The sequence below is a fragment of the Panthera leo genome, chromosome B4, assembly GCF_018350215.1.
Source record: "Panthera leo isolate Ple1 chromosome B4, P.leo_Ple1_pat1.1, whole genome shotgun sequence".
Taxonomy (NCBI): Eukaryota; Metazoa; Chordata; class Mammalia; order Carnivora; family Felidae; genus Panthera; species Panthera leo.
In genome coordinates, this window is record NC_056685.1 from 91,197,225 (window position 1) to 91,218,495 (window position 21,271).

The 21,271-nt window shown below is 40.2% G+C and overlaps 1 protein-coding gene across 11 annotated transcripts in view; it reads right to left on the bottom strand.

Annotated features, from left to right (window-relative positions):
* GRIP1 (glutamate receptor interacting protein 1) overlaps positions 1–21,271 on the bottom strand; it is a 682,479-nt gene that overhangs the window by 186,631 nt on the left and 474,577 nt on the right. The window lies entirely within an intron of this gene.

Here is a 21,271-nt window from a genome sequence, read left to right on the forward strand (position 1 = left end):
GACATTTAGAGTAAGACCAGAGAAGCTATGCTGAGAACAGGAAAGGAATGATGGTTTGGCAAAAGAGGACGTATATTGCAATGGGCTGATATGCCCTCTTTTAGAAAGAGATAAAAATAACCTGCAGAACCATAAAGAGAACAACTGAAAAGACAGAAGGACCAAAGCTCAGCATATCTGTGACAGGCAAGAAGCTAGATGAGCAAAACACTAGGTGACAAGATCATAGAGGTGATGGATCTATGAAATTCTAAGTAAAGTGGTTTTATTTAAATATAGAAAAGGATTTAATCTGGCTTGGAATACAGGAGTAATGAACTAGGATGGCAAATGTTAGGGTTAAAAAAGAAAGGAAGAATTCTTCCTAATTTGCATGAGGCATTTGTATAAAGTAAGAGATGTCTGAGTGACAGTCTTAAACATTTTCAAGAATAAGATATGTATGGCCATAGCGGACATAATGTAAAATAATTATCTAGCATATCGAGTCAAGCTAGATGACCCAAATGGTACTTCTGGCCATACTGTAAGGTAAGTTTGTCGTGGGTGTTGTTGTAATAGGAAATCACTAGATGATTAAAAAGAACTGTATTGTACAATGCAAACTATTAAATATAACAAGGAGTTAATTCGGCAAGTAGGCTTTATCATCTGAAAACATTAATTCTCCCAACTAAGTGGTTTGTGTTTCAAAATTGGGGAACTCAATTCCTTTCTACGATGTACTTCTGGTTGAAATGATTCATGATTTCTTCATAAAACTAACAAGGCCTTTAGAAGCAATGACAAAAAGCAAAGATTGACACTGTTGTAAGCTGCAATTAACTTAAAAAATGGAAATCACGCTGTTTCATGTTTATATTCCATTTGTCACACAATTCTTTATGTTCTGCCAACCACAGATATAATGTACCAACTTTCAGATACCAATATAATCAACAGCATCATTTTTGCTTATAATATAGTATCCTGGATCTTTGACTCTTCTCGATGCAGATGCAATTTTGAGTATAATCAGAAACCACAAGACAAAATGTAAACATTGCACTACAAAAGTCTCTATTTGCCCCATCATTTCCACTTGAGTATTTGAGTGTTTTTCTCACAGTATTGATTTAATAACCAGGCAATGTGTTTTATACAGCACCTATTAAAACAAACTTACTATATATGAAAATTTGGATTCTTTATAAAACTAACTAAAAATATATTTCCCTTTATAATCCAAATCTTTGAAACTGTATGAGTACAGAGCGCTGAGTCAAGGAGATATGGATCATAACAACTAGTTTTAGGAATAGCATCTTGGAAGCCTAAAAGCTTTCTTCCGTTTTCAGTTTGTCAAGAGTCCAGCCAATTAAAGTCTTGGGTTGAATCCAGTGTTGGATTTTCTTAAAGGGCAATAAGAGATTTACCCAGGAGACTCTGGGGTTTTTTGCACTCAATGTTCTATTTTAAGGAGCTATTTCTTTAGAAATTTACCACTTTGCACTACAAAAGTAGACAACTTTGGTGAAATTGTTTTCTCATTTATATTTGAAAACAGTTTCCTTGATTTAGAGCTGACATAGTCTAGCTATGCACATCCTAAAAGGTTGAAACCACATTACAGATGGCCACCTGGCCAGCCTCTACATATCCATTCCCCAGTCTCCCGCTCCTTCTCCCAGTATTAAGAGTGTCCTTACTGAGCATAAACAAAAGTAAACAATCATCTAGAAGCCAAAGTTGTATTGGTCAAAGTTCCAGACTGAAGTAAACTTGACCTTATCTAAGAATAGCTTGCCAAAGTCAATCAAGGTGAAAGCAATAATTCCTAATGGAAAGCAAGTCAGAATCCTGGCAATGTTTGTCATGAGAAGTAAGCCGAGCACAGCAACACAGCAGTGTGGCACCATCTCACATTTGCTTTTAAGAATACATTCTAAGATATTCTAAGAACATCTGTTTATTTCAAACCTCTAGGAGGCATCATGGGCCTTTTATGAAAAGCTGCCCATTACAGAATGGACATCAACTCTTGATGTGATCTACTCAAAGTCAACTCTTTGACTTTGAAGCAAGTGTTGTGAGTGATTCAAACTTTGCTTGAAAGTAGAATCGAGGAAAGACAATGAATAAATCAGTGGCTGATGGCTCTAGAGCAGGATACTAAAGGACAAGAAGGTCGGGGGCACCTTTTTAATCCTTAAGCGGAAAGTCATGGAGAGCTATGGAGTCTTCTATTGTGGTTTTCTCATGTGTTCCTTAATGGAGATTGGTTGACATAGCATCAGAATTTCATGTTATAAGGGATAATGTAGGCTAGTCTTTTCATTTTACAGTCAGGACTTAAAGTCCAGAGAGGTAAATTTATAGAAGAACACATATCTAGAGTGAGTCTGGACTGAATTTCGTTTATTTTTATTCTCATGCTCTTTCCTCCTTATGCCACTTCCTCTTGCATGAACAACGAGCTTTGATAGGTTCTTATTTGCATGTTTCTGTATCATACAGGTAAGCGAATGAACACAACACTCCAGCCACCAGCTTGCAAAACGTAAGTTGAATTCCTATGGAGAAGGCTATGAAAATGAGCAATCAGAGCTAATTTCTTTTGTGTGTATAGAAATCTCATTTCCCCCTCCTCCATATATTTGTTTGCCTAACATGAAGTGTATTTAAGTTGTACCATAGTATCAATCCATCCTTGTGAGTTCACTTTTTGGAAGATAAAAATTTAAAATACATGCCAGTACAATTCACTGTTCCTCAGTTAAGGTCTTAAAAGGTTCCCTGAATATAAGACCCGTGTTAATGCTTCTTTATTTTATCAGGGAGACACTAAACAGACTTCCAAGTTCCATTCAATTACACAGGTGAGTTAAAAAAATAGGTCAAATAATAAGGAAAGGAATCAATCAGTAGATAATATCTCTAGAACAGTGCCTGACACATAACATGTATTCATTAGACATTTGCTAATAGATGATTGAATTATATTCAACTTTTCAACCTAGGGCATTTATTATAGATTTATTATAAATTAATTATAAATAAGCAACCTGAAGAAAGTCAAATATTTGTTATGGACCATCCTTCTTCCTACCTCTGATTTTCTTTTTCTAGGTTTATAGCCAAGTCCTTTTAATGTCACATCATCCTCCAATAGCTCTTAAGTACTGACTTAATATGTATTTAAAAAATTTGTGACTCTTTATAAAAACTAATATTGAAATATATTTCCTTGGGGCACCTGGGTGGCTCAGTCGGTTAAGTGTCTGACTTCAGCTCAGGTCATGGTCTCGCGGGTTCGTGGGTTCAAGCCTTGCGTCGGGCTCTGTGCTGACAGCTTGGAGCCTGGAGCCTGCTTTGGATTCTGTGTCCCCCTCTCTCTCTGTCCCTCCCCAGCTCGTGCTCTGTCTCTCTCTGTCTCTCAAAAATGAATAAATGTTAAAAGAATATTTTTATTTAAAAAAAAACTTTTTTTCAACGTTTTTTATTTATTTTTGGGACAGAAAGAGACAGAGCACGAACGGGGGAGGGGCAGAGAGAGAGGGAGACACAGAATCGGAAACAGGCTCCAGGCTCCGAGCCATCAGCCCAGAGCCTGACACGGGGCTCAAACTCACGGACCGCGAGATCGTGACCTGGCTGAAGTCGGACGCTTAACCGACTGCGCCACCCAGGCACCCCAAAAGAATATTTTTAAAATAAAAAATACATTTCCTTTAATTTTAATTCAGACTACAGAAAGATTTATCAAACGTCCTTTAGGATAATGCCTCTAAGCAAAAGAATTCTGATTTTCACACAGGACTTCCAGCCTTGACTTTGATGATAGATCACATAAAAAGGGATCCTTATTGAAAGTCACCATAGGGGCAAAGCAGACATTCAACTGGTGAGCTACTGTTCACTGAAGTGAATGCTGTAAGTAATCATTAAGGGCACCATAGGGTGTCAGAACTGTCAACCTTCTCTAATGACATCTTAGCAGCTAAATAATCACTGTCACACATGATGGCCGCCCACTGTCATAGGGGCTATGTATTGGTTATAACAAGGAAGAGCATAGGTCCCCTTTAGAGTGACATCCCATGAGGCGAGGGAAAATGCCCTCCATTAAATGGAGAATCGACACTGTGACAGAGGCACAGAAAGGGCTTAGCCAAGCATATACTTACAACAGAAGTGGAACAATGGGAAGACCATCTGTCCCTCTCATTCCCCCAAGTTTGGTCAGTCTCCCCATGTGCCAAACACAGGAGTGGCAAACACAAATCATTTGTTTTGATTACATATTCTGAGTGAAGCTGGTTTTTGTAAACTTGGAAAGCAAACACAGGCGCCTTCGTTCTGCATCACAACCAAAGCCCATGCTGGGGCTGAGAAAACCACATCTTGAGGAATGGACTCAGGTCCCCTCATGTTCTCATAACCTTGAATAGTTGCTTGATATCAAATAGCATCCATGTGCAATCAGGCTGCTTCTTGTCTCTCCATCTCCTGCCTCCCCTAGTCCCAGTGTCTGGGATTCCCAGCGGGACAGGATATGACTATGGTTTCAAGAATCTCGAGCTGTGTTCATGGCTTTGTTGAAGAAAAAAAAAATTAATTTCCTTTGGCTGAGACTAATCAGCCTATGCTAAACAATGCCTAGCAACTAATTATGCACAATTGAGGCGCTAGCTAAGCCAGCAGATCTCTTAACTTCTTGATTGGGGGGGGGGAGGCATTTTGTGCAATTAAACATTAGGACCACTTCCTAGCAGCGGGGAGATAGGCAGCTCATGCCACAATGTTCATGCACGTCATTACCAACTCCGAAGAAAACTGTTTTTCATGAATGGAACAAAATGAAATCCATTGTGAAGGGAATGATCTGCCTCTTGAATTCAATTACATCCCAGAAATTTTAGTGCCTACTGTGTGCGAACTAAGAATCAAAGTGGATAAAAGATAATAAAACTTTAAGTGGAATGGTGATTGAGGAATCCTTATTGCTTCATGGGTTTGAGACTGGAACATGTGCTTCATTAGCTGATGGGAGAAATGAGCATGGGCTTAGGGTGCTGGTGGGGAGGGGCATGGGAAGAGAAAGGGAGAGCCACTGAAATGAACTTATCCAGAGCTCTGCAAGCAGAAAAATCAAGAAATGGGCCATTTTAGTTTTCAGCTAACATGGAAGTTTTGTGTGACGTGGGACCATAATCTTTTCATTTCATCCCAGCCCAGCATGAATGTGCTGTAAGTCGGCCGTTTCTCTTTTTTAGATACTAGACCTCCAGTTTCATTTGCTGCCTTGGCAGTGTGGGGCACATTCTAAAATTTAAGCAAGATGTCCACAAGGATAGCTGTCAAAGGGTTTTGACAATAGAACTTAGTTATGTCTTATCCTTATTAAAATAATGTATAAATACAAGCACCATTCCCTGCATAATTTATTATTTTTTTAATTTTTTTTTAACGTTTATTTATTTTTGAGACAGAGAGAGACAGAGCATGAACAGGGGAGGGGCAGAGAGAGAGAGACACAGAATCTGAAACAGGCTCCAGGCTCTGAGCTATCAGCACAGAGCTCGACGCGGGGCTCGAACTCACGGACCGTGAGATCATGACCTGAGCCGAAGTTGGACGCTTAACCGACCGAGCCACCCAGGCGCCCCTCCCTGAATAATTTAAAGAAAAGCACAAAGATACAGCACAATACTCCTCTTCAATCCCAAATGGTTCCTAATCTTTGATAAAATAATATTTTTTCCCCTAGGACCAAACAAAAAATGCACCCTCAATCTTTTCCAGAGTCAGAAACTTCTGAGTCTTAAATGGGCTTCAGTTCTATTGCTTTGGTGTATGGAAGCAGGTTGGATACCTGCTTACAGCTAATCATGAGCATGAATTAATTTCATCTCCTTGCCCAATGGGATACAATAGTCCACACACTAGATTTAAACCAGAAGAAAGGAGGAATGATCTGAGCTTGATGGCAGGAGGCAGAGGCGGTGTGTTGCTCCTGGACAGTCTTCTTCCTATTAAGAGATGGTTTTCCCCTCTCCAACTGTCTTTCCCTCCTCTCTTGTGTTCTTTGTTTTGCATCTGCGTGGCATTGTTGTCTATCCTTGGCTCTGCAGGTTTCTGTATAGTTTTATAGATCAGACACAGATGTGCTTTACATTCTTAAATGGGACCAAGTCTTTGACTTTTGAACATCGAATAAAAAAATCATCCAAACAGAGAATGACTTCATTTTAAAAAGAAAGGTACAGTGGTTTTGTCACAATGATAGAATGTCCTCTAAAATTATATCACAATCACATAACCATTTCGGGGATTACATATTTACAGCTAAACACCATGCCAACCATAGAGCTCAGATTGCTGCAGGCTGGTCGTATAAGACCATTTTTCTCCCTCACTGCCCCGTTAACTAACTCCTTGCTACTCAAAATGTGGTCCATAGACAAGTGGCATTGGGCATTGCCTGGGAGCTTGTCAGAAATGTAGGATCTCAGGCCCCGGCCCAGACCTATGGAATCGGATTTAACAAAATCTCCATGTGATTTGTATGTGCATTAAAGGTTGGGAAGCCCTGTTCCAGTTGATCTGACCCAACAGCAACAGCACGGGTAGTGACGAGGCATCTGTCCTATTCGTCACCTGATAGTGTCAGTGGCAGCCCACAAAGAAGCTGGCAGAATGGCTTCAATGGTATTCCCAGTTCTTAAATATGATAATTATCAAATTACTTATAGAATTATTTCCTCAAATGGAAATGAAACTGGGGCAGTGTTATGATTCTGAGTGAATCTCATCTTCTCCCGATCCACTCTACACCCCTTTACAATCCTAAAATGGCTAGTTCATGGGGTAACTGGATACATCTAAGGTTAGATTACCTACAGCAGTGGATGGATTAAGGTGGAGACAGGAAATAGTATGGTGTGATTACCCCCTAGCCAATAAAAGTCGACTGAAAATGTAAAGTTATGTCCTGCGTCATGGTGGGGACATGGGGGAGAGAATCTTCTGTGGTACTCTCTCCTTAAACTCTCTTTCTTCAGACACAAAGTTACTCCCTTGACGCATGTGCACAGTCCTCTTGGAACCGGGGAGGTCTCCGGCCCAGAAACTGGCCTATGATCTTCATGGGGGGATACATAGGACCACTGCAGCCCCTGAGCATCTGGTCAACCTTGTGGAAATGGTCTGCAATAACTGTGCCTCTTGGTGATGCCTACAGGTTGTTTCGAAGAGTAATATCTCGGGCCAAGTTAATTTGCAAATCCTCTCTGAAATTAATGAGCATGAAATTGCACATTTTCTGCCTCTGGCATTCCTCTTGCTCATGTGTCTGAATCATAAATGATAACCCCTATGCTTCTTCTTAAGTACTGTTTCTAGCAGGAACAGATGAACAAGAGTCACAACAGTCACAGGCTGGCCTCCTCACCAAGGAATCAGTATTTCTAGAGGGATGGACACAATGCCATGAAGCCTATTTTCATTACCATAACAGATCCCAACTAAAAACTTTAAATTTTTTTTTTAACGTTTTATTTATTTTTGAGACAGAGACAGAGCATGAACGGGGGAGGGGCAGAGAGAGAGGGAGACACAGAATCGGAAGCAGGCTCCAGGCTCTGAGCCATCAGCCCAGAGCCCGACGCGGGGCTCGAACCCATGGACCGTGAGATCGTGACCTGAGCCGAAGTCGGACGCTCAACCGACTGAGCCACCCAGGTGCACCCCCCCCCCCCAACTAAAAACTTTAAAAAGTTAAAGTCAGTACAGCTTCTATGTAGGGAGAGTATACACTTTAATTCTTTGATTTAACCACCAGATTATGGCAGCTGATATTCTCGGTATCTTAACATTATGAAACTGTGTAGGCTCCACAGGTGCTTAGCATTAGACTAAGAATGTGGTGAAAAATATGAGTTACTTCAGGGTAATGAGCATTGGGTATCTAAAGCCACATTTGCTAATTCTTATTTAAAAAGTGCATCACTGGGGTGCCTGGGTGGCTCAGTTGGTTAAGCATCTGACTTTGGCTCAGATTATGATCTTACAGTTCAGGGGTTCGAGCCCTGCATTGGGCTTTGTGCTGACAGCTCAGAGCCTGGAGCCTGTTTTGGATCCTGTCTGTCTCTCTCTCTCTCTCTCTCTCTGCCCCTCCCCCTGCTCATTCTCTCTCTCTCTCTCTTTCTCTTTCTCTTTCTCAAAAATAAATAAACATGTGGGGCGCCTGGGTGGCTCAGTCGGTTAAGCGTCCGACTTCAGCTCAGGTCACGATCTCACAGTCCGTGAGTTCGAGCCCCGCGTCGGGCTCTGGGCTGATGGCTCAGAGCCTGGAGCCTGCTTCCGATTCTGTGTCTCCCTCTCTCTCTGCCCCTCCCCCGTTCATGCTCTGTCTCTCTCTGTCTCAAAAAAAAAAAATAAATAAATAAAATAAAAATAAATAAATAAATATGTAAAAAAAAAGTGCACCATTATTCAGGAAGAAGTATGTGGGTATCAATAGGCTAGAACATATCTGAGTATTCTTGGGCGGGGGGTTCATATGATTATACATAATAGAACTGGAGCTTGGTGGGAGGATCAATAGAAATAAAACATTTGGAGTAACTAAGGTTCCCCCAATTTTTGACCAATAAATAAGATGAAATGAAGAAGTTACTTTGATTAATACAGAGAACAAACTGGTGGTTGATGGGGGTGAGGAAACGGGTGAAACAGATAAAGGGGATGAAGAGTGTCCTCGTGTTGGTGAGCACTGAGAGATGGACAGGACTGCTGAATCATTACACTGTACATCTGAAATGAATATAACACCGTATGCTAGTTCTAGCTGAATAAAAAACAATTTTTAAAAAAGGAGTTACTTTGACACATAATGATCACAATTTCAACTGGAGTAACTTTTAGAGAAAAACTTTTACGAGTACATAGATCTTCCCGAGCGAACTCGTGAAACAAAATGTTAAACATGTCTCCATTGAAAAGACTGAGATTTTTTTTTTAACGTCCCAATAACAATGGTCACGGCGTCAAAAGTGGATCATTTAAATGGTTGTATCTCTTGATTATTTAAATCACTTAGGTTTTTTTGCCCCTTTGTCTGGGACACTTTTTGCATATCTAGCATAACTCGTAGAGAAAAAGACGGAGCTTTTTGTAAAATCAGGGCTCTTCAAGAACTCTTCTTTTACGTGATCTTACTGCAAAGCTTTCCATATTTAGAACATTTCAGTATGAAATTTCAGTTACAAGAAAGAGGTCAAAGTTTACGGAAAAAAATTAGAGGAAGGAAAATGCAATCAGGGCGACTTTATTTTAAGAGGTCTAAATCTTGGGCCGTGCCTGGTGGCTCAGTCAGTTCAGCGTTCGACTTCAGCTCAGGTCATGATCTTGCGGTTGACGAGTTCGAGCTTGGCGATGGGCTCTGTGCTGACAGCTCGGAGCCTGGAGCCTGCTTCAGATTCTGTGTCTCCCTCTCTCTCTGTCCCTCTCCCACTCCCACTCTGTCTCTCTCTCTCTCTCTCTCTCTCTCAGAAGTAAACATTAAAAAAAAAAAAAAAAAAAAAAAAAAAAAAAAAGAGGTCTAAATCTTGTGCCAGTGAGGGAAGAAACACTGGATATCATTAGATAAAAGAAGGATTCACCTATGGGGGGAGCATTCTGGTATAGGTTTGATTATTGAGAAAATAACCTTTAAAGCCCTCACCTGGTGCTCCAGCAATCAGTGACGTTATGCAATTTTACAACTAAGGCAACTTTCCAATCTGGTTCAGTGACTTAGTATTTTTTCTTTTTCTTTTTTTCCCTTTTTCTTATTAACCAAGTATAGTGTAAGCTAAAACAAATGCCAACTGCTGGCGAACGACTTTATACAAATAAATGATCAGCTAGTCACTACTGCTGACAAATTGCTAAACGAAACCGAAAAAGGATAACCACCACCATTCAGACTTAGTTTCTAACACATAAGCTGAAAAATCTGTCTCTGTATCTAGCATCCTGGAGAAAAAGAATGGGGAAAAATAAGTAGTATAGATTTTAACCTTGAGTAACATTTTGCAGCTAGGAGCACAGACTGTTTTCCCAGGGTCATTGATCTGACCAAACCACAAGGATCATATGAGCCAACCTCATTGTGTGACTCCCAGCTCCCTCCTTCATGGCTCAAGTGGGTCCTCAGAAACAATACTCCAAAGGATGTTTCCAATATGCCAGAAAAACCAAAACTTTTTCCAAGGGTCTACTGTCATTAATAATCCAAACAGTGAAAGAGGAGATGAGACTTTATGGTAACGGGGAAAGAGGATTAAACCAGAATTTTTTGGAGAGCAAAGTAAACAAGGAAAAGTGAACCTCAGGTTGAATTCCCTGGCTATATGTGAAAGATATTAGTTACATGAAGAAAAATTAGGGTTTGATTGTCATCATGTAAGATTTTTTAGATACTTCTTTCATTATACATCAATGCCGTGGGTTTCCTCTACAAGTATTCTAAATACTTTCTTTTTTTTTTTTTTTTAATTTTTTTTTCAACGTTTTTTTATTTATTTTTGGGACAGAGAGAGACAGAGCATGAACGGGGGAGGGGCAGAGAGAGAGGAAGACACAGAATCGGAAACAGGCTCCAGGCTCCGAGCCATCAGCCCAGAGCCTGACGCGGGGCTCGAACTCACGGACCGCGAGATAGTGACCTGGCTGAAGTCGGACGCTTAACCGACTGCGCCACCCAGGCGCCCCTCTAAATACTTTCTTATAGACCTTTACTTCTGACTTTGTGCTCTCTCTCTTTCTCTCTCTCTCCCTCTTTTGTTTATTTATTTTTGAGAAAGAGACAGAGTGCGAGCAAGGGGAGGGACAGAGAAAGAGGGAGACAAAGAATGTCTCCCTGAAATGAGAGTCCATCAGGGGGCTCGAACCCATAAACAGTGAAATCATGACTTCAGCCGAAGTCAGAGGCTTAACTGACTGAGCCCCCCCAGGCACCCCAGACTTTGTGCTCTCTTTAATAAGTAGTTCAAACTACTTGGGTCAACCATAAGACATTTTATTTACTGTCTTTTTAAATGTTTATTTATTCTGAGAGAGAGATAATGGGAGGGGCAGAGAGAGAGAGACAGAGAGAGAGAGAGAGAGAGAGAGAGAGGAAGAGAGAGAATAGCAGACTCCACGCTGTCAGAGCAGAGACTTTCATAGGATTTAATCTCACAAACCATGAGATCATGACCTGAGCCAAAATCAAGAGTCGAACACTCAACCACCTGAGCCACCCAGGCGCCCAACCATAAGACATTTTAATATGTAAATAATACTGACCATACTATAAACAATTATAGCTAATACTTACTGAACACTCATGGTATGACAGTATCAGTCTAAGTCCTTTATGTGTATAATCTTATCCTCACAACTCAATAACACTTAGAATAGCAAAAAAAAAAAAAAAAAAAAAAAAAAAAAAGAGAGAGAGAGAGAGAGAGAGAGAGATAAATTCATTTTACAAAAGGAGTTCTAGTTTTAAGGAAGAATGTGCCATTGCTCATCCTAAATAGTATTCCATGGAGAATTTAATACAACTACTATGATATTAAAATTGAGAGTGGGGCACCTGGGTGGCTCAGTTGGTTAAGCGTCCAACTTCAGCTCAGGTCATGATTTTGAGGTTCATGGGTTCGAGCCCTGCGTCCAGCTCTGTGCTGACAGCTCAGAGCCTGGAGCCTGCTTCAGATTCTGTGTCTCCTCTCTCTCTGCTCCTTCCCGCTTGTGATCTGTCTCTCTCTCTCAAAAATAAATAAACATTAAAATTTTTTTAAAAAAAATCAAAAGCAGTGTGGGTATACTACATGCCTAGCATTGTTCTTAATACCTTAAGACATAATCAATGTTCACAAGAATATAATTGTTCAGGTACAATTATACTACTTGACATATGAGGAGATAGAAGCTTATAGAAATGAAATAAGATGCCTAAATGCTCCCAGGAAACCAAGTGCAGAAATGAAGCTTTAACTTACACATCTTTATAGAGTCGGCTGTTCACCACAATGATGTGTTATTTACCCAAATTTGATTCACATCCATTTTTATAATTTCTCTGTGTGTGTGTGTGTGTACGAGAAAGAGGCACATTTTCAGAGAGCGGTCACGTCTGGGTGTGTTCTCGCTGACTACATATATTGATAGAGGACAGAGACTTGGGGCTGCATTTGATTTCCCGGAATTTGAATTTAGAAAAGAAAATATCATCTCCCAGTTTTCAGATCTCACTTCCTTGTCATGAATTCTTAGCTTAATTTACGATACAAGATTCAAGGTTTTTTTTTTGTTTTTTTTCTGGCACACAAACAAATCGCTTGAAAGAATGCCTTTTAGCCAAGGAGCTCCAAGTATTTTAGGAGATGAAATCTGGCTGAATTTATCTCTCTAACTCTTCCTCTATGCCAACCATTCTCTACTGATAGAGCATTTATGAACTAGTTCCTACAAGTGGTTTATCATCTTACAATGAATACATTGTGGGACACTCTCTTTTCTCCTCTAGTATTCCAGACACCACGTTCATAGCCTGCTGCTTACAATATTTTAAGCCTTTCTTTAGTGTTCATGCAGCTGGAGGGGGAAAATAAATCTTGGACCAGGCCACCCCCAGCAAGACGACAAAGAAAATGGTGGTATGCCTCATGCGGTTGGCAAAGGAGATCATTGAAGTCTGTCTTTCCTCCTCCTCTGGCTCTCCCAGCCCATCTCTGCAAAGATCCAGGCTCCAGAGTAGGGAGTTTACAGACTCAGGAGTGGTTCTGTGCAGCGGAGTAACAGAACAGACAGGTGCAGACTCTTTGCTGCCCCTAATAATTTCACAGGGAGCCTATGAAGCCCGGTGACTAACACCTAATTAGCCATTCTTTCCCAGACTGCCATCTCTTCTGGCCTTGGCTCCTTTCAGGGCCTATTCTCTGAACTCGCTTTCTTTAATGGCTTATAGTTTTAAAAATTCCCAGGTGTCAGCTCAATTTGTAAGTGCAGGCTAGTGTCGCTATATGCTATTTTAGAGCCAACACCTTTCTGCCCGTTAGGTGAAGGGTAAGAATCACATTTGGATGCTTTGGGAATAACATACTTCATATGTATGCCTTGAGTTGCCACATGTTTTGCTTTATTAATTTATCGCCAGGTCAAGCAACAGCAGATGACTGCTTATCAAACAGATGACATGTGTTTTTCATGCATGATTAAAGCAGGATTTATCATGGCTGTCAGAATCCAGGGAGTCTGTGAGGTTTGTTATTTAAAGCCCTACTTTGGATACTCTCTGGTTTTACAGTGAGAGGCAGTGATTATACAGATGAAACCTTGCAAGGGTGTTGGACCGGAAACAATTTTTGGATGCAAAACATTAAACCCATTTTAATGCACCAGAGTTTTACTGCATTGCAACTTTCAAGGTTTGGACGGCTTTGCTAGTTATTGCGTGACCAGGGACAAGTTACTTATTCTCTTGGAGCGCCAGTCTCCTCACCTCTACAGTGGAAATAGTATTGTACCTACCTCTTAGGATTGCTGTGAGGATTGAATAAACAGTGTAAATAAAGCACCGGGACTGATCTGAGTTCCAAAGGTGATGGTTCCCCATCCCTCTACCCGGTGAGTGAGGAAGCTGAATGAGACACAAGAGCCAGCAGCAACAAAAGAGCCCCCAGCAACAAATCTATGTTTTCATGAGAGCCCTTATCACACCACCTTATAATCGTCGACCTGCTTTTCACCACCACATGAACTCCTTTGACTGGGGATTTACTTTGACAGTCATAGACACTGGTTTCCCCATTTTTACAGATGAGAAAATTAAATCTCCGGGAAGCTAAAAATCTGTCTCAGCCTAAACAGCTAATAAGTGCCACGAATCGAACCCAGGGTGCCTGACATCAAAGACCATTCTTTCCCTAGTATCGCTGCACTGCCTCAATAGAGTTTAAACAACCTGTAGTGGAGACAGAAGTGTGTTATCTGACTAACGTAAACCAATATGACCATTGTCCAACCTGTCCTTCCATTTTCTATCTTTTTAAAAAAAAAATTTTTTTTTAACGTTTATTTATTTTTGAGACAGAGAGAGAGACACAGCATGAACGGGGGAGGGGCAGAGAGAGAGGGAGACACAGAATCGGAAGCAGGCTCCAGGCCCTGAGCCATCAGCCCAGAGCCCGACGCGGGGCTCGAACTCGCGGATCACGAGATCATGACCTGAGCTGAAGTCGGACGCTTAACCGACTGAGCCACCCAGGCGCCCCCTTCCATTTTCTATCTTAATGAAGAGGCAGATAGTTGGCACATCATTTTTTTCAAAGCTCTGGGCTACCGTTTGCTGAGTTTTCAGTTGGAGAAACTCACTGACATTCATTAAACAGTCTATTCTGATTCAATTTGTCAGTGGCAAAATAAAAATTAAAACCCAGGTACCTAGATTTAATAGTCCAAAGATGATCAAATTATCTTCATTTGCTTCTGAGACAAATTATTCAGACGTACAGTTTCCTCACGAATTACTTGCTTGTCTAACTCTCCTTGGGTTGTGTCTACTTCATCAATTTCACTATTTTTTCCCATAAATCTTGCCTGAACAAAGATTCAGCTTTTGTAGTTAATGAGGACAAACAAGGAAAATGCAATTCAACTACACAAAATGTGAATGTTTAATTTTGAACCGATTTTGTAGCATTAGACTCGGTAGGACCCTTCCAATTTTCCAATTAACAAGTTACTGACATGTACAAACATCCAGAATAAAAGAAACCTTTTCTTCCATCACTGTTGTCAGTTTCATTACTGAATTGGGGTCTGCTTTGGGACACTTCAATCATGAAAGAAATCATGGAAAACTACATTGGGTTTTATTAGCAATAATACCTTAGAGGAGGTTCATCTATGATAACTAAAACTTTCTCTGACTCACTCTCGTCTATCATGTAATTTGCCTTAAGGTATTTTAAAATCACACTGTCAAAGCTTGAGAAGGGCACTTCGAGGCACTTAACTCGGAGCCACAGTATATTTTGAAACAGAGATTTTTATGAAATCCAATGTTAAGAAGCAAATTGCTAAGTATTTTCCAATATAAACATTGTTTCACTTTTCCAGATCAGTGTATATCAATGCCATATGAGGCAATCAGGAAGGTCTGTATCTATATCTGTATAACTATATATCTGTATCCGTATATCTACATACACACATACATAAATACACACAAATACATGCATATGCATTTGATAGATGTAGGTATCCATACATATGTATCTATTTATGAGTACTGGTAGGAAAAATTATGCATATGAACAGGAGATCTAAAAGGATCTTCCAACCCCCAAATATCCCTCCTCTCCTATTCTACAGGGAAAATACAATGGGCAGAAGTTGGAGGCCATCACCTTTATCCCAGTGACTTCTTCTTGAGCCCTAGAGTACAATGAGCAAGAGCTTAGAGCTAATGGCAAGAATCAAGAGGGTACAGAGCTCCTATAATATTCCAGAGACGTCACCTTTTAGAAAATACATGCAAATTTGTGCTTTAATTTATATAAATTCATAGACTTCGGAATTCTATGTTTGGGGTTGCCACATTATATCAAGAGATGCTTTCGGAGAAATTGCAGTTTAGCTTGGAGACCGTCTACAAATACGTAGTGCAGATGCACAGCGTATAGAAGAACAGCAACTATGTGAGAAGTCCGTTTTTCTCAGGGGTCTAGAGTGAATAGTCACAGCATAGCAGATATCGTAGAGGTGGGCATGGTTACCATTTGACGCGTGCTGTCTACACATATACTGCATAAAGGTTATGCATGCGAGTGTAGATCCATTGAACAATCTGGGTACTGATTTTAAGTATAGTCTGGCTTTGTGTTTCTTCACTGTATACATGCAGCTTTTATTGGCTTCTATTTTGCTTAAGACAAGTTTAACAAAACATTTGCTATTTATTGTGATGGAGTAAACAACACAGAATGGCTATGTTGGGTACGATAAAGCTCAGATATTTGCTTCTTTGACAATTAGGGATGTATTGCTTGAAATAAGTTCAAGCGTTTGTGCGTTATCTGAAAAACGTCACATTTATGTAAACAGAGATCATAAAACTGAAATATGAAAGCACCGCTCACACTCTGCTCCCATCAGTATCTTCCCTCCAGGAAACGAATTCAAGGGATACTTTTTAAATTGCAATTATGGGAGATTTTAGCTAAAAATCCATTAGGTCACACAATTCTTTGTTCAACCAAGTAGAAAACTTTACCACCTTTCTTAAATACCAACAAACTTAATTGAAAAAAAAAAGATGTTAAATTTGGTGAAGAGATACCAGAAAGCCTCAAGCAACCTGCATAATTAAATCATCTTTTTCCATTTCCTTTATCTTTTTTCCATTTGACCCCAAAAGCTCTTGCTTCGCATATTTGCATGTAACTGAGACGGAACTTGATACAAAGGGTGGACCTCATCTCACAGGCCCCCAGGCTCAGTTGAGGGTGACCTGGTTGGTGAGTAACGACTCTCACAGTTAAGAACTGGATGTCCGGGGCGCCTGGGTGGCTCAGTCGGTTAAGTGTCCTACTTTGGCTCAGGTCATGATCTCGCAGTTTGTGAGTTCGAGCCCCGCGTCGGGCTCTGTGCTGACAGCCCAGAGCCTGGAGCCTGCTTTGGATTCTGTGTTTCCTTCTCTCTCTCTGCCCCTCCCCCACTTGTGCTCTGTCTCTCTCTGCCTATCAGAAGTAAATAAATGTAAAAGAAAATTAAAAAAAAAAAAGAACTGGATGTCCATCCACTAAATGATCTCTTCTCATCTAGATTGCAAAATCACATAGGCCTATTGCAAATTTCATAAACAGAAGGGCCGCAAACATTTACCACATTTGTTTTTTTTTCTGCCATCAGCAAAGATAAGCCACTTGGAAGTAGGTGAGAGAAGGAAAGTCTTTTTAGTTTTCTCCTTTTCTCCTTTAGTTTTCTCCTTTTCTAAAAAATTGAATTTTATTTTTCTTAAGATTTTATTTTTAATCTCTACACCCAACGTGGGGCTTGAAACCACAACCCCGAGATTAAGAGTCGCATGTTCCATCGACGGAGCCAGCCAGGCACCCTCTCTCCTTTAAAAAATTTTATTTATTTATTTTTATTTTTTTTAACGTTTATCTTTGAGAGAGAGAGAGAGAGAGAGAAAGTGCAAGCAGGGGAGGGGCAGAGAGAGGGAAACAGAGGATCTGAAGTAGGCTCTGCACTGACAACACAGAGCCCAATGAGGGGCTCAAACTCACGAGCTGCAAGATCACATCCTGAACCAAAGTTGGACACTTAACTGACTGACCCACCCAGGGGCCCCTCCTTTTTTTTTTAATTGACGTACAATTGACCTAGAATATCCTATTTGTTGCAGGTGTACCTCAAAGTCACTTGATATTTTTTATACATTACAAAATGATCCCCACAAGTCTAGTTCTCCATCACACAAAGTTATTACAATACTATTGACAACATTCCCCATGCTGTACATTACATCCCCATGACCTATTGCAACCCCCACTCTGGTAACCCATACTTTGTTTCCTGTGTCTATGAGCCTGTTTCTGTTTTATTTTGTTTGCTCATTTATTTTGCTTTTTAGATTCCACATGTAAGTGAAATCATATCGTATTTGTCTTTCTCTGTCTCATTTAATTAGCACAATACCCTCTAGGCCCATTCACACTGTTACAAGCGGTAAGATTTCCATCTTTTTTATGGCTTAGTAACATTCCCTCGTATTATGAACTACCTCTTGTTTACTCATTCATCTATGGATGGACAATCGCTTCCATATTTGGCTGTGGTAAATAATGCTGCAGTAAACATAGGGGTGCATATATCTCTTTGGATGGGTGTTTTTGTTTTCTTTGGATAAATACCCAGAGGTAGAATTGCTGGATCACGGGGTAGATCTAGTTTTAATTTTTTGAGGAACCTCCATGCTGTTTTCCAGAATGGCTACATACACCAACTTACATTTCTACCAACAACGTAGGAGAGTTCTCTTTTCTCTACATCTTTACCCACCCTTATTTTATGGCTTTTTCATAACAGCTGACGACAGGTGTGAGGTGATATTTCATTGTGGTTTTAATTTGCATCTTCCTGATGATTATTGATGTTGAGCATATTTTCATTTGTCTGTTGGCCATCTGCATGTCTTCTTTGGAAATACATTTACTAGCGTTCTCTGTTCATTTAAAATTTTTTTTTTATTACAGAAATTTTCTTCTTAAGGCTTACAGCAACAGAGTGCATGTGCACACTATTTTTATATTATATTCACCTAATGCCTAATGTTTCTCAGCTAATATGACTGCAAACAATTCAAACATAGAAATGGGGGTTCTTTTGTAGAATATGAACATAGTGAGGTGCCTGGGTGACACAGTTGGTGAAGCGGCCGACTTCAGCTCAGGTCATGATCTCGTGGTTTGTGGGTTCGATCCCCACGTGGGGTTCTGTGCTGACAGCTCGGAGCCTGGAGCCTGCTTCGGATTCCGTGTCTCCCTCTCCCTCTGCCCCTCCCCTGCTCACACTCTGTCTCTCTTGCTCTCTCTCAAAAGTAAATAAACATTTAAAAAAAACTAAAAAAAAAAAAAAATAAAGTGAACATAGTAATGTGCAAGGCACACAGGCTTTATGTTCATAAAATGTTTGAAACTTGGTGTCTCCATTTACTTTGGGCGCATAACATAAATCCTTTAAGCCTTAATTTTCTCATCTCTCAAATAGGGATAACAATATCTATTTTGTGAGAATATCAAACTTGTGAGAATTAACTGGGAGAATGCATGCGAAGACTCAGCATATAGCCCAGGCCCAATAATACGAGCTGCTTTGTGCAACGTGGGCCTGGTAAGGATTCAAGGAGGTCTTACACGTTTGACAAATGTTAACTGATCATATTTAGCAGAAATAAAAATCATGCAAAGGGGGATTTTTAAGGGCCTAGACTTTTTCATATGTTTTTATTTTATTTTGAGGGACTGTCAGAACCCTGACAACTGAGAACAAAGACATTGCTGTTCACACATAATTGAATTACTTAGAGATGAGTTCTGAGAAGGCTAAAAATGGCTCCTTAAAAACACAGTTAAATAATCCTAAAAATACACATGAAACCTATTAAATATAAAACATATCTTTAAAAAATAATATGGTAAATCCTCCCAGAGGCACAACTCAGTCCCCAACCCCAGACACATCAGGTGGGCGAATGCCAATTCTTTGATGGTACTAGAATATCATTTATTAAATTACTTCTTTTATAGTGCCCTGGTGGCCCCAGAACTACTGCTCCTCGTAAAGGTTTAAGTTACACTGAGAAAGACGGCTTGCTCATCTGATCCTTTATGTATAATTTTCACTAATTGCACAAATCTTGTTTGTATTTGTTCCTTGAAGATCTTCAGTGACACTGTTTCGTTTACAGCCCAACGCTAGGATGTACACTGTGTCTACACATGGGATGCTTTTTACGTTACAATTCAGTTCAGAATTTTAATTAAATAAAAGAGAAACAACCAAATAACAAGGCCGCCACAGCTCTTAAAATAATGAGGATCCACTAGTATCCGTGCTTTACATGATAAATGATGACAAAGGACAGGGTGGTATCATTATCCAGTTTGGCAACAACTCTGAAAAAAAGAACTTTTTAATTTCTTTCTATAAAATTTTATTTTAAAAAGTGAAATATGGCGAAAGGCAAGTACTCTTGGGTGTTATAAATCATCTCCTAGGTCGTAGGAAGAGAGATCCGTTGGAAGGCTGCCCAGGGCACACCGATTTGTTCTCTTTTCCTGAATCACTATTAGGGGGCAATTACTTTTCATTGGGTTGAAGTTTATTCTGTGCAAGCATTAAAAAAAAATGCTTCTGTATTCTGGAGTTTAAAACTATAAAAATAGTACACACTTAAAATGCAGTATAGGTAGCACTGACTTTTGATCAGAAGGTTCTCTCATCATCAATGTTACTGTAAAACTATTCTTTGATTTCTTCATTCTTGACATTTGAGCAGCATCATAGGAGTCAATCTCTGTCTGCTTGGGTTTAGGTATACCAGATGGTCCTAGGTCCCCACTAACCTCACCAACCACATCTTTTTTCAGCCTCCACTAGTTGATGCCTCCTCTCCCTCCTCCCCTCCCTCTTTCAGCCTGTAAATATGGATATGCCTGTTCTTTGCTATCCCCTACCATCTCAAACTGTTCCGTGCCTTTAAATGCTAATGACTCTTATATTTATATTTGCAGCCATGGCCTCTCCCTGAACTCTGGACTCAGGATATACAGCTGTCTATCTATCATCTCTGCTTGAATATTGAAAAGGCATTTCAATCTTAACATGTCCAAAATGGAGTGATTGATTTCCACCCCCGCCACCAGCACTCCATGACACCCCCATTCAAGCAGTTACTACAGCCAAACACTCTTAGTTATCTTGGATTCTGTCTTGCCCTTACATTCTACTTTGAATCCATAAGCACATTCTGCCAGCTCTTCCTTGGAATATTCATCCAATCCATTCACTTACCACCACCTACACAGCAACTAAGTCACTATCATCTCTCTGCACTATTGAAACAGACTCCAAAATTTGCCCACTTATTGCCCACGTGGCTTGCAGAATTATCTCATAAAATAATTTAAAAAATCACAATACTCTTTGGCTTAAAGTTCTTCAGAGACTTTCCATTATCCCTAGGGTGATATGCAGACACCCAGCCACGGTACCAGGTATCACCTAGCCCTGCTCATCTCTCTTACCCCATCCTATATCTTTCTCCTCTCCATTCACTGCACTCCGGCCACAACGGCCTTCCTCTGGCTCCTTGACCACGGTAAGGTCATTCTCACCTTAGAGCTTTCACTCTTGCCGTTCCTTCTACCTGGAACATTGTTTGCCCAGGCCTTTGTACAACCAGCCTTATTATTCTGATCTTGCTAAAATGCCATCTCCTCATCCTTGGGCATCCTTTCCCAATTTGGCCCTCTCTTCCCAAGCCACGGTCTATCCATTAACTTATTTTTATTTCCTTTCCAACACCTAAAACTATTAGCAATGGCTATTTATTTACTCGTCTAGTGTCTGTGTCCTCCCCCAGACTATGAACCACGTGTGAGCAGGAGCCTTGTATATACTGTCTATATATCTTAGCACACAGTAGGTATTTGTTGAATGAATATTTTGACTACATTCCTGACCAACA